This window comes from Anguilla anguilla, chromosome 3 (genome assembly GCF_013347855.1).
Source record: "Anguilla anguilla isolate fAngAng1 chromosome 3, fAngAng1.pri, whole genome shotgun sequence".
Lineage (NCBI taxonomy): Eukaryota > Metazoa > Chordata > Actinopteri > Anguilliformes > Anguillidae > Anguilla > Anguilla anguilla.
The window spans coordinates 55,098,223-55,112,285 of NC_049203.1; positions in this window are offsets into that span (position 1 = coordinate 55,098,223).

Below are 14,063 nucleotides of genomic sequence, written 5' to 3' on the forward strand. Positions count from 1 at the left end.
CTCCGACGGTGTAAATCACTCCCAGATCCCCTGACCCCTCGCTGGGCCTCCATTACTGCGTGAGGCTGCCGACCGCACTTCGCTGTCCGCTCGGCCTCGCCACGCATCCCTGCGCTCGCCCCAACCGGGGATTAAGCAAAGCATTGTGGGATGTTTTATAGAACGCGGGACGTCCCTCCTTAATCAAATTGATTTGTCAAAAAATATATAAAAATCGTGTGAAAGGAGACCAGGATTTTTTTTTTTATCTATTCAAGGAGCAGGTACTCGTAGCTGTGAGGCCTCACCAAAAAGAGAGAGAAATCTGCTCTCTTGCATGGTGGATGTGTTAGGTTTGCTGTCAAAGCATTTCACTCACTGGAGATCAGCAAATCCAGGTGGCAAAAAATAATGACAAAACTGCGTGTACAAAATATAAATAAAAGCCCGATTTTATTAAGAGAGAGGAAATTGTGCGAACCTGGTTTGCTCCGTAGGTTTGCCCTGAAAGGGCGAAAAAAGCATTCGCTATTCTCTTTTCTCTCCGTTATCGAGTACTTAATCTAGAAATAGCCCCCTCTCTAATGAGGTTAGCCTGTTTGTGCTTTTGTGTACAATGACCAAACAAAAACTAGCTCATTTCTTTTCATCCTCTTTAAGACTTCTGCCCGCGGGACCTTTGCCCCTTTGCTGGAAGTTACATTTTAATTTTCCTCAACAAGCTCTTGATGTCAGAGGCAAGCGGGCTGAAGCACCCACCGCCGGCAGCCACAGAGACAATAAGGGTCCGCCACAGCCCCCGTTACCGTCTCCCTCCCACAACAGCGGCTGATTAGAAACACCTTGCTTCCTCGCTATGCAAATCTTTCCTGTCTAGAGCAATCAGGGCTTCTGCCGGAGAGCAGTGTTTCTGAACGCCCCTGCGCTATTTGGGTTTTTTGGACCGTTACGCTGCGATGGTGATTTTTTTGCTGCGGACTCCAGTTCTCACAAAATGTTTCTTGTGTTGGTTGGTTTTTTTCTTTTCTTTCCTGCTTAGCCCAGGGACATTTTATTTGCATACTGAGGGATCGGGTTATGTGGTCTCTGAACTGTTGCGGTGTCAGCTGCCGCAGAAATACACGGTTTTTCCTCCTGAGCTGAACCGTACTGGTGTTGCAAGGTTGATGGCGACGATAGTTTTATGGCCTACGTGTTTCTGTGCATGTGCGTGTGTGAGTGTGTGTGCGTATGTATGTATGTGTGTATATGTACGTGTGTGGGATAAAAGCATTCGCTTTGTGTGTGTTTGTGCGCGTGTGTGTGTGCTAGTGTGTATGTGTGTATATGTATGTGTGTGGGCGTGTGTGTGTGCTTGTTTTGTCGGTGTGTGTGTGTGTGCATATGTGTGGGTGTGTGTGCGTGTGCTTGTGTGTGTGCGCGTATGTGTGTGCGTGTGCTTGTGTGTGTGTATGTGTGTGCGTGTGTGCGAACACTTCTGTGTGCGGGTGTATGCGTGCGTGTGCTGGTGTGTGTGTGTATGTGTGTGCTTGTGTGTGTGTATGTGTGTGCGTGTGTGCGGGTGTATGCGCGCGTGTGCGTGTGCTGGTGTGTGTGTGTGTATGTGTGTGCGTGCTGGTGTGTGTGTGTATGTGTGTGCGTGCTGGTGTTTTTGGAGTCTGGTACTTATTTTAATGAGAAGGCTTTTCTTTTCTCCCTTTCCACCTCCCTGGGGTTTGCCTCCATTTGTTTTCTCTGGGCCTGATTATATGTATAAAAATGCGTCTGCCCCCCCTCCCCCCCTCGCCCCCCCCCACAGCCCCCCCCCCGCCCCACAGCCCCAGTGATTTACGTGCTCATACACTTAGTGCAGGGAGGCAGCAGCGCTGCTGAACACAATCTAATGAGGTTTCGCCACAGAGGCCTGGTGGAGCCCGCACGCACGGCCCCGCCACTTCATTTGAATCAGCAATCAGCTGAGAGATTTCACTCGCGCTCGGCTGCTGCCGTGGGGCGGGGGCGGGGGGCCGGGGGGGGGCGCGGGAGGGGGAGGCCCACGGCTCAATGTCACCAGCGATCAGATTGTACCGGGTGGGGGTGCTGGGGGGGGGGCTTCCATGTCATCTGCAGGTGGACACGCCAGGTCACTCTCTCGCCCGGGCCGGACGCTGCCCAGACGGTATTGTGGGTGTGAAAAAGGTCAGATATGAGAGAAAAGGTAATTTCTGTGAGGGACGAGGTGCTTCTCGACCCCCTGCATGTGTGTGTGTGCTGCTGTAGTGAAAAAAAACAGAAAAGGGTTCAGGCTTTCTGTTCCACTGTTTTATTTATTTTACCGAATCACATGATCAAAGATACAAAAAATTATACATGTGTAGGTTCTTACACTCCGTATTTTCTCCATCCTCCTGGAATTTTCTTCAGTAAACTACCAAATCAGGTTAGCCCATATCTGTTGGACAGTGAGTCCATGGCTTGTAGTCAATCTATAACCCCTTTTTGTCATTCACTTTGACTCATAAATTCAATCAAGTGTTATGTGGATATTGTTTCATACACGGAGCTTGGCAGATCGAATCAAAAAACAAAAAATGCTGAGAGACAAGCAAACATACAAAAAAACGAATTTAATGCTCTCTTAAATTCATTGCTCCAAGTGAACAGCGAAGGGCATTGTAATTAGATTGAATTTGGCCTCATCTCTAAGCACCCAAGGTTGCATAGTCCTCAGAGATGAAAAATGCAGTCAAAACCTTGGGAATAACTTTAACTGTGATGCCCAGGCCAGCCCGACCCCTCTCTGTGCTGTGAGGAGGTACAGGTGCTGGCTGGAAGATCTCCAAAGTTCTCCTCGTGCCTCTCAGGGTAAAAACCCAGGCAGCTGCCAGAATGGGGGTGCAGCTACACTGACCCTGCTGGCCCAGGTCTAAACTGTCTCAGAAAGCCATTTCCTCTCCTCGGGCATGGGGCCTGGGTCTCTGGAGGCAGAGGCATATGCCCTCTCCACGGTCTGGAAGTGCCAGGAGCATCGTCTTACCTCCTTCAGCAAGACAGCAACACTGCCTCCCCCCCCTCTCTCTCTCTCTCACACACACACACACATACACAGCAGGGCAGTGAAGTGCAAGACCAGGCAAAGATGTTACGGTCGCATTCATCATGAAAACCTGTGCAGTGCAGTCCATGGATGCTGTGAGCCTACATACATGTGTTTGATATTTCTGCACTGTGTAGCAGCTAGCATTCCCATTCTAAAAGCTACAGTGCAGCATGGGTTCTGAAACACACATGAACACACACCGTTTTCCATTTGGTCACTCCAAATTGTAAAACTGCAATCTACAATTTCAGATACCCATACAAGCCCAAAACATTTAAAAAAAAAATTTGAAACACTTTTTCAAAAATTATTAAACTGAGGACAGTGGAGGAGAGACACAAATATAAACGCACTGTTTCATGCTCTGTAGTGAGGGATTTTCCTCAGAAGGAGGAGAAGAAGAAGAGGAGGAAACAAACGAATGAAGGAATGGAGAGAAAGTCTTAGGTTGAGGTCAATGAATAAATATGTGCAGGCTGGATCCCCAATCCTCCGGGGTGACTGTAGGCTAATTAATAATTAATGCCAGAGACAGTGTGTTTGAAATGTAGATGTGATAACTGCAGGCTTGGCACAGCTCTTCAGAGGAAGCAGATTTAGGAGCTACAGGGAATCGCCACTCCCCAGTCAGCGGGCTACAGCAGCAGACCTGGGTGCAAAGCAAGGCTGATGGTTTAGATTAGATTCCCTTCAGCTGCTAATTACCTGAGCCCACTTTGATGTCCCCCCCTCTTCAGAACGAGAGGAAAGAGTGACTGATTCGGTCAGGGGAGTTGGGAACAGGATCAAATGGATTTTTTGTATGGAGGCGAGGGGGGGAGGGGTGTTGGGTAAGGGTATGGATAAAAACAATAATAAAAATGATTTTTTATATGAATCAAAAACATCTTCTCCCACTAGCAATATAAATCCATATTTGCAGTCTAAGCCTTTGGTTCCTAGGAATTGTGTAACTGCTTCAGTAACAAAGCAGATATTTCAAATGTTTTCATGAATATTTGTGTGAGAGAAAGAGCCAAATTGGAGCCAGAGAGAGAGAGAGAGAGAGAGAGAGAGAGAGCCATCATGCATGTCTCACTGTATGCGAATGTGTCTGTATCTGCGATCATACGTAAGCCTAGGCATGCATACATGCAGATACGTCTGGTATGTGTCAGGTCATGCAGTAAGCATGTGCATATGCATTCATGCAGATGAGTGAATGTTGAAGGTGTGTGAGCTGCAGATTAAAGCAGAGCAGGTCCTCAGAAAATGAAGATCAGGAAAGACTACAGAAATCTCCATTACCCTGGGCCATAGACAGAAAAAACAACTGTGCTTAATGCTATGTGCTGTTCTGAGGTTAAATTCTCCCCTGCAGGAAATCTGAGGTGGGGTAACCCACAACCCAGCCCCCCCCCCCCCCCCCCCCAAAGCATCCTGCCAGTCAAAGCCCCTCACACCAATAAGGAGGAAGGCCTCTATCCCTATACAAAAGCACTGCTGAAATCTCTATAACACTGTTGGAAGCCATTGTTGGAACCCAACAAGCTTTGATAAGTCCTAATGGGAGGGCAGTACAAACACATTCAAACTAAAGCTCCTGACTTTTCTACTGGCAACATTTCTCAGTCCAGTTTACATTAATGTTACACTACACATGACTTGGGCTATAGTTTAAATCCAATCCTCTTCAAATGAATAGAGACACGGCTGACATGTAAGGTGGATGGACTTTTACCATTTCCTGAAGAAGTGTTTTCAATCCATTCTGAGATGGTCTAGCAAAACCTGTAGCTTTGATTTTAGCTATAAAAAAGCAAAGGTAGAGAGATGAATTGTAACAGGAGTATCAAATGCAGTGTAAGATTTCAAACTAGCTCTCTGTAAGTGTCATATAGGCAGGATCATAATAGAAGCCTTGACTAGAGGACCTCCTCCCTTTTAGCCAGTAAAAATTGTAAGAACAGTCAGCATCCACATTATTCTGATAATTCTATCACTTTTAATTAGTTAAGGAGAAAGGCCACACTTAAAATGACAGTGCACTTACATTATCCCCCAGTGTCCTCAGTTTCATGTTCAATAATGAAAGATCAAACAATGTAACCACCATAAAACAATATTAATGGCTTCTGTCACCCGCCCTGTGTGAATAAACTTTAAAAGGTTTAACTTTTTCAGTTATTGCACAATATTCTGACTATTTTGTACCCCGGATGAAGCAAGAACTGTTGGAATTGAATTGAAAAAGCAACAACTGTTCTTCTCTCACTTGTTCAGGTGCTATGCTGTTTGACTGAAGGAGACCCTTGGTTTCCAGCTCAAGCCCAGTAGTAAATGGTCCAGTGATGGCACAAACCACATTACCTGGGCTACGGAAACACCTTCCCAGTGTCTCCCCTATGGCATCACTCTCATTGCACTGTAGGTGTATACACACAGACACATGAAAATGTATACACTCAAGTCCAAACATGGCCATGCGTACACATCCGCCAATGCAGAACTTGGAACCCGGTGTTATGGTCAGAAGAAACCACCAAAATGGAGATTTTTGGCCATGCACAGCAGCAGTGGATGTGGTGTGGGAAGAAATACACTTTTGAAAAGGATATCATACTCCTGGTGAAATACGAAGATGGGTCTGCGATCGTTATGGGGTAGTTTTGTATCTACTGGTCTTGGAGCTTTAGTTAAGATCAATGGTATCATGAACTCCAGCGAGACTTGAACCCAATGAAAGATCAGTGAACAGAATTGAACAGAGCAGACCACAAGAAATTACCAAATGATCTGAAAGATCCTGAAATATTCTGTATGTTTTGTGAAAAAGCCCCCCCCCCCCCCCCCCCCAAAGTGCAAAGTACTTGTGACAGTTGTGTGAATAATTGTGACACATCTTTTTGGGAAAAAATATTACTTGCTAAAGAAAATCTTTCTCTGAGCAAACGTATTAGTATTAAATCATGTAGATTTTCCAATTTTCTGAGCAGTAGTAGTAGTTTACACCTGTACTGTCTACTTAATGCAGCTCATCTTCATCAAGGGTGTGAATAATTTTGGAGGGCACTGTATACACATTGATCAAAACAAACAGGCACCTCTGGCATCACTCACCTTTGCAGAAGCAGAATGATATCCCCCCCCCCCACCCCCCCAACACACACACACACACACACACACACACATACATACACACACACACACACACATACACACACTCCATTCCTTTGCACACTCTTAGCCCCAGATTTGGGCCCAGGGTCCCGTTCATTGTTGTGAGTGTTTGGTGGAGAGTTTTTGGAAAGGAGATCCATTACAAGACTCCTTCTCCTGGTCCTGCAGCCCTTTGTCCGTGCGCAGGGAGAAAAGCATGAAGAGCCTGTTTGAAGTTAAAGAGATGGTAATGTGATGTGGCATTGCAGAGTACATCAGAAGCACCGGTCGCTTCGATGAGCTCATACACAGAGGAGAAGCTGTGTGTTTCAGAGAGACATTTAAAGTGGCTGGTCTCTAAATAAAACACATGGTTAAAAAGGAAAATAAAACTATTTTGAAAAGCGGGTGGGGCAAAACTGTTTGAGGGGTGACAGCCCTTAAGTTAATGAACAAGTCTAATGGTTGACCTCATCCGGAGAGTCATTCGATTGGTCTCATGTTTGGAATGGCACTATGTGAAATTTTCCTGGGTTGAACAAGGAGACAACATTGATTCCTCAGTGAAGCAGAATACAAAACTGCATTTTAAAAAGCATGGAAAAACACACGCTGTGAAAATGGAAAAGTACAGGGAAATAAAGTTTTGGACGGTTTTAGCGCATGCTCACTGAAGTGCCAATTCACCTGGGGATTCATTTGATTGTCTTAATGCTTTCCCCCCCAGAGTTCGTTTCAAATTCATACATTTAAATATGTTGTTGGACATGCGTTTTTTGCGGCCGATGGTTTTCTTTATCCAGAAACATTATTGACGTGATGCGTTTATATTTCTTATGGATAATACCTCTATGCACAGTCTGGTTGAATGCAAAATTAATCCCACCACATTCTCCAGAAATCCCGCTCATACTACCCAAGAAATGCGCGGATCACAAGCTCTTTTTTGGAATATATTATATCATCAGTGCAACAAGTAGGCCGAGGCAACCATCCCTAAAGCTAACAATTGCATTAGGGTACTTTCTGATGTCGCTCAAAATGTATTTTTTTATTCCAGGCCTTACTTGCGCGGTATTTATAAAGATTTCGGTTTTAAAATGACTGATCGCTTGCTGTTGCCCTTCGACACAGACAAACAAAAGACGATGCGTGAAATTAAGGATAATAAACACGACCTGTAAAATTCACTACATTAATTGACTTGTTGAAAGTGCATATATTTTATACATAGGCTACCACATATTTTGCGCATCTGATATGTGTGAAATTGTTAAATAACCCAAAATATTTTTTCTGTTTGGACGTATCAGTTTTTCGACAGCAAACATCACCAAATGCATTAACTAATGAAAATAGTATTACAATTTTTATTGCAATTACTCCTAGACATTTAATGTTGCCAAAATATTCCAGGTAAATTTGATACCATCCTGTCTACTATTTTGTACTATTTTTAGGGTAAACATTCCAACACTAAAGGTGAGAGCATGCTTTCCAAAAGCTATTTATTAAATATATTTCAGCACACTCGCAAACGTCCTCAGGGCGTTTGGTATATCATTTACCTCCATCGCCATGGTACAGGCTGGATCTAACGATACATATCTATGTAATGCGTACGTCTACAAAGAAATGAGAGGAGAGGAGAGAGAGAGAGAGAGAGAGAGAGAGAGAGAGAGAGAGATTTACGTCTAGTTTAAAACATAATAAAAAAATTATGCACTCTGTTCATTTTCCTTTCATGTACACGTTAAACTAGCCTATTTATCATTATTATTGTTGTTACCATAACTGCTGCTGCTAGTGCTACCACTACAAGCGCTACAACTTTTTCTATTGTTGTCAATGAGTTATGAGGTGCACACGCACACACACACACACACACATTCATTTTTGAATTGCTGTTCTGTGGGGTGCCAGCGACTTGGTAACTCTCAGATTTGTGATTCGGAAAAAGACCGTTTTGTCGATCAGCGACACCAGTTGCAACACTGTGCTGTAAATAACACCTCATCACACTCAATCGCTGACTGTCGGTCGACAGCACGTGTTGAAAGTGTTCTTATTTTATTTCGTCATTTTTTGTACTATGAAGTCTATTCACCATTTCAGATATCTGCGCATATGCCCAGGTGCCGCTTGCGGAGCCAAACACATTGTAAACTGCAGCGCATTTGGTTCCCAAACAAAATATCATACACACCTGAATATAAGCTTCTATTTTTTCCATATTTGTGAACAATTCAATATGGTCAGCAAAACTAAACACATTTTACACCTGTAGCCTGATGGAAAAACAACAACAACAACAACAACAACAATAATAATAATAATAATAATAATAATAATAATAATAACAACAACAACAACAACAAAGTGTTATAATTGACCTTATACGAAAGGTATTGCACGTTTAGTCTGCAGTTAAAACGAATAAAAAAGCCAATGATGACTTTTAGTTCTTGGTTTGCAATATTACAAACATGCTTTGTGTTTTAGAAAGAGAGCTTCGTCTTGACATTTGCGTTAGCCTAAAGGAAATAAAAAAAACACATCTCGTTTTTACTAATTCCCTCATCCATCTTTAAATAAACAAAGAAGTTCGCATTAATTAGTCACCGAAAGATTTCAATTAACGGACAGTGCAAATTGAAAGTCGCAGGGAAGTTGATGAGTTTTAATGTTGGAATAATGTTCAGGTGATTATGGCATTAACAGTAATTAAATTATAAATAACTGCTATATGAAAATATTGCCTTTTTAAAAAATCTAAAAATGTATCCATAGGTCCAAATGAAATCATAGACTAATTTTAAAATCATACATATCAGACAATCTATATCCGCACAAACAAACAGGAAAATAATTATCGACAAAGCTATGTTTAAGACTTCGTTTGGAATATCTAGCCTACCCTATACAATTGAGGACATCCGGCTTATCAAGTTCCCATTGATATGGCTGATATCACAGCATGTAATGTCTTCTGGTCTAGCCCTTAATCTAAACAATACTTATTTATGTATGGAGTTGGGAGAGATCTCTTGGTTCACAATGTTATATGGAAAAGTTAAATCCAAACGTAATTGAACCGGTGTACTGCGCTACAAAAGAGGCGCAATTATGTGAATATGAATTAATGATAAGACCCATCGCACATCTATAAACCGGAACTCATTTACATTGCGTTTAAGCTATCATCACATTACGGTGCACAAGAAACTGAAAGACGTACTGGATTGGAAATCCGCCGCCCTATTACATTTGAATCGGCATGCAGAATATGTGTTTATTCAAAAACATAGATCAAAACGCGTAAGCGAAATACCAACTAGCCTATATGTATATGCTAAGTGCCCGTTTTAAAACCGTTAAAATAAGAGTGTTCAAAAGCCGTGTCAAATAGGCCTACATCATTCTGAGCGAACACGGAAGTATGTCAGTCGTCATTTCATTGATGAACTTCGGTCATATTTGGTAATACAGTAGGCCTGAACGTAGGGCAAAATAGTTTTTTTGGGCCATTTCAAACAAACCTGTAAACACGGAAAAGCATGTAACCTAAACGTTGCCTGGATGCGTGTTTGAATTCAGTGCCTAGGCGTAACGGAAATGTAGGCCTATTATCAGTATTATTTTGTGATGGCCCCTTAGTAATTTAATAGCCTACTTAGCCATTATCAAGGTAACAATGTTACCAAGGCAATAATATTATAATTTGGTAAAAAGCTTCAGTACTAGCGCTCTACATTTGTATTATGAATTCCGATTTAAACAACATTTCCCTATACTGAAAAGCACATTGGAAACCCACAGGTACATGGTAAGTATAGTAGTCTGTTGAGTACGAAAAAAGTTAACCTCGCTTGGCGTCGCCATGATGACGTAAACCAACAACTGCATAGTTTTCACTTGAAGATCACGTCTTTATGAACACTATAGTTGTGTGTACATTTGTGCAGAGCCTTATATAACCTCACAAGAATACCAAATTAATGAATTACTAAAATATCTTGAATGTGTCCAGTCTTCATTGCTGCTCTCGAAGACTTAAATCTAACCTCGCTGAACATCCTAAGCTAAGACATATTCTCTCACTGTGAAACAACAATGGCACTACAACAACTACTACTGCTTCAACTACGAATAATAATAATAATAATAATAATAATAATAATAACAGTTGTCAATAAATAGCAGATAACATGTAAACTGAAAACAAACCTTTCAAAAGACATTAACGACATACGACGTTGAATTGTGATAATGGCAGTGTACTTATGTCTTTGGACCCCCCCCCCCCCCAAAAAAAAAAAAACATGATCAATGACTTTTACTTGTGGCGGCAGAGGTTTCAGATTTGAACAAAACAGAGGCTTCACCAGTTGGCACAGGGGACGCTACTGCTCACCCCCGGTCTGTGTCCTACATCCTCTCTGCTTTGGCGTTACTAATGCATTTCTTCCACCGCGGTCTCCCTGCCAAAACTGCCTTGAGATCTCTTTTCATTGGCCTAAAAGCGCCAACACCGTTTGCACATGTACATGTATGTGTGCATGAAAATGGAGGAAACGTGAAGCTCCATCCAATACCCCCTTGAGGTATTTTCATTGGTAATATTATGTAAACATGAAAATCGCAAAATGAACAAATGTAAAATTATATACATACATATATATATATATATATATATATATATATATATATATATATATATAGTATTACTCCTTTTACACGCACACACGCACACACACACACACAAACATAAAAATATGCACACTCATTTTTTTGTTTCTTTGTGAATGTTTTGGTTGTTTCATATCCCTGACACAGATATTTGTTCTTGAATTTTCTGGTGAAGGTGTAAAGGTTTCATTTAAACGTGACATAGATGTCATTTTCCTTGTATAACGTTTAAATTGACCACCGGACCTTACGTTACTTTGTTGCCAGCAGCTGCAGGCTATACCCTTCACTTTCTGTTAGACTTTAAGTCTTCATTTTTTTTAAAGTGCAGTGAATTTTGATAAGACTACAAATGCAAAGAAAAAATATTAGCCAATTGTCTTTATAGAATGTTTTAGCTGTGTATACTATTCACTTCAGGTTTGATCACCTGTAATGCCAGTGTCGAGTGAATGTAGGGTCTGATAAAACCACAATGACTTGTCTTTAACATGTAAAAGTACAATATTATTTCGTGCCGTTACATTAAGGAACGTTGCGCGACTGACAAAACTAAATAAATAAATAAATAAATAAATAAATAAATTGTGTTGCTGAAAAAATTCTGACAAAGTTATGGACAGAAGGCATTTTTCGATTGTGTCTGCTTATACATTGCATGGACCCATTTATAAGAGAACAATTTCTAGTGAGGACTTTTCTTAATGCTGACGATGTAAGACAGAGATCCAACATTTAGAGGAATACGTTTCAAAGCATTAAACAAGCTATTTTCATGAATATCTAAGATCACCCACTGTAACGCGACCAATTGATCAAATTAAATATATTTTGCCTCTCTCTTAGGCGTACCTTTCAGAAAGTGCATGGCGGAGGGTAAAAAGCAGATGACAGAATTGAGTACATATTAAAACTTGCTATATGGTCTTACTTACATAGTTTCAAGTTCATGTTTAATTTGAAGTCACTGTAATGATGTATCTTTAAATATCTTCACAGTAAACTATGACATTACAATTTTAAAGTATTAAAATACAAATAGCTATGTGGGTTGCTCGATTTACAGTTGAAATATGTTCTATATGTAAGTTTAATATAAAATTGCATCCCAAATGCGGATTTAAATCAGTCCATAAATGTTAAGTATATAGTCAGTTATATACAGACAGCAACCCGGACGCATGCAGGAGCTTGAGCCCGGCAGCAAGAGTGGGAGAAGGTGAAGGGGATGTTGCAGAGGTCATAACATGCGATTGACAGCCCCTGCCCCTGGCTGCCTGCCGTTTTCAGCAAGCAAGCCTTCTCTTTGGGTGGCTACATACAGGCAGCTGCGTCATTGTCACTGTCATACAAAGCAGCCTAGCCTGCCAAGATTAATTAAATAAATAAATAAATAAATAAATCTCGCGTGCGACACATCTAAACTGGACAGTCATTGCAATCGGAAGAGAAAAACGAGTCTAGATTTAGTCTCAAAGGTTGTGTGCGTTGTACACAAACACGTCCCCATGTGTCCAGGCGCTTTTGTGTATGAGGAAAGCTAGTAGGCCCTCAGTACCATATGGTTAAAGGAGATTCCAAACATAGCGGTTGGTTAATAAATTTCGAATTTAAATTCGCAGTTTATTTTTTATTTTTTAACTGACAGAAACATATATTAAAAATCTGAGAAGAATTATGTTTACCTGGGGGGATTTTTAGTTCATATATTTGTAGTACTTGACTTGGGGTTTTAATATTTGAAACATGAAATTAGATAGAATGTAAAATTTAAGATGAACGTTTCAAAAATTCGCAATACTCTTGTCCGCGGATAAGAACACGCCAGTAATTTCAAATATTGCATATTCATCTCTAGTCTCTACAAAACAGGCTGCATTAAAAAAAACACTTACTGTCTTTAAGAATATTGCAATTACTATTATTTTTGTTGGACATTGACAGCATCGGAGCGTCCGGAGAATCGACAAAATCTCAGTTAGGCTAGTTGAAACAGTAGCCTCGGATGGTCTTATTTTCCTCTCTGTCCAGCCAGGGCCTTCTTTTGAATGAAGCTCTTCATTGTACCCCGGACGGGGATTTGTGGCCGCGGCCACCTTTTATTCCGCTCTCTATGGAAACCCAGATCGCGAGGAGAAAAATGCGAGTCTGAATAAAGAAACTCGGCAGAAGGAACGGCTCGAGAGCAGCATCTGTTACACTTGGAAACTTAGACTATCGCGAGGGGTGTACAGCAGCAGTCCCCTTCAACACCTCCTCCCTCTCCACACAATCATACTGCCTGGTATTTCACAAATCAGCCGGCTTCTCTGCCATGGAAAAACAAAATATATTGCCTAGGTTTTATTTTAAACTAACCCTGCAACGTTTCTAGACTATAATAGTGAGTAGTGGGGCGATTTTTCGAAAATGGGTAAGGAGATTTGAAACTGATTATCAATGTGTTAAAAATTAGCCTATTCAAAACAAACAGCTCGGGAAAAAGAAAATCTCACCCATACAATTGTTAGACCAAATTAGTCAATGTACCCACATGGAAATATGTTGCAAACGTTTTGTCAGTATATTATTAACATTATTATTTATAATACGATTTCTTTTTACGCGTTTAATGTACAATGCATTGCAATACATGATGAATTGGCGATATTTTAATAATTCACAAAGTTCAGAATATTGTATGTTTCTGTTCGTAAAAAAATAAGTTAATCTCATATACGTTCTGATAATTATTTTCCAAAACATTTAGCCCATTCACCTGTGCTTGTAGACGCGCGTACGAAAAAATGCGTCTCCCGCCTGATATTGAGTAAGACGCTGATTGTAAATATTTATCCAATAAATAAAGATTTTTTCCCCTCCAGGATACACAAACATTTTTAAATCACTTATTTACATTGCATAGCCGTTTTATATTTTAATTTCGTGCCAACCGGTTCGTCACGAACAGCCCAGCGGAGCCTGGCACTTGGGAGGTATACGCAGCTAACAAACAAGCGTTTCTTAATAGCAGAGCTCACCTGTATTTGCTTGAGTCTCCTCGTGGTTTCTTTCTGATCCGTCTCCTTTAGAGAATCTGCGCTCTTTAATGACTTTCTGGTGGCGGCTGGCCTTCTTTTATTTCTGCTAAATGTATGAAAATGTATGCAAATTTAAATCAAGCTTAGCCTGGGAGCTC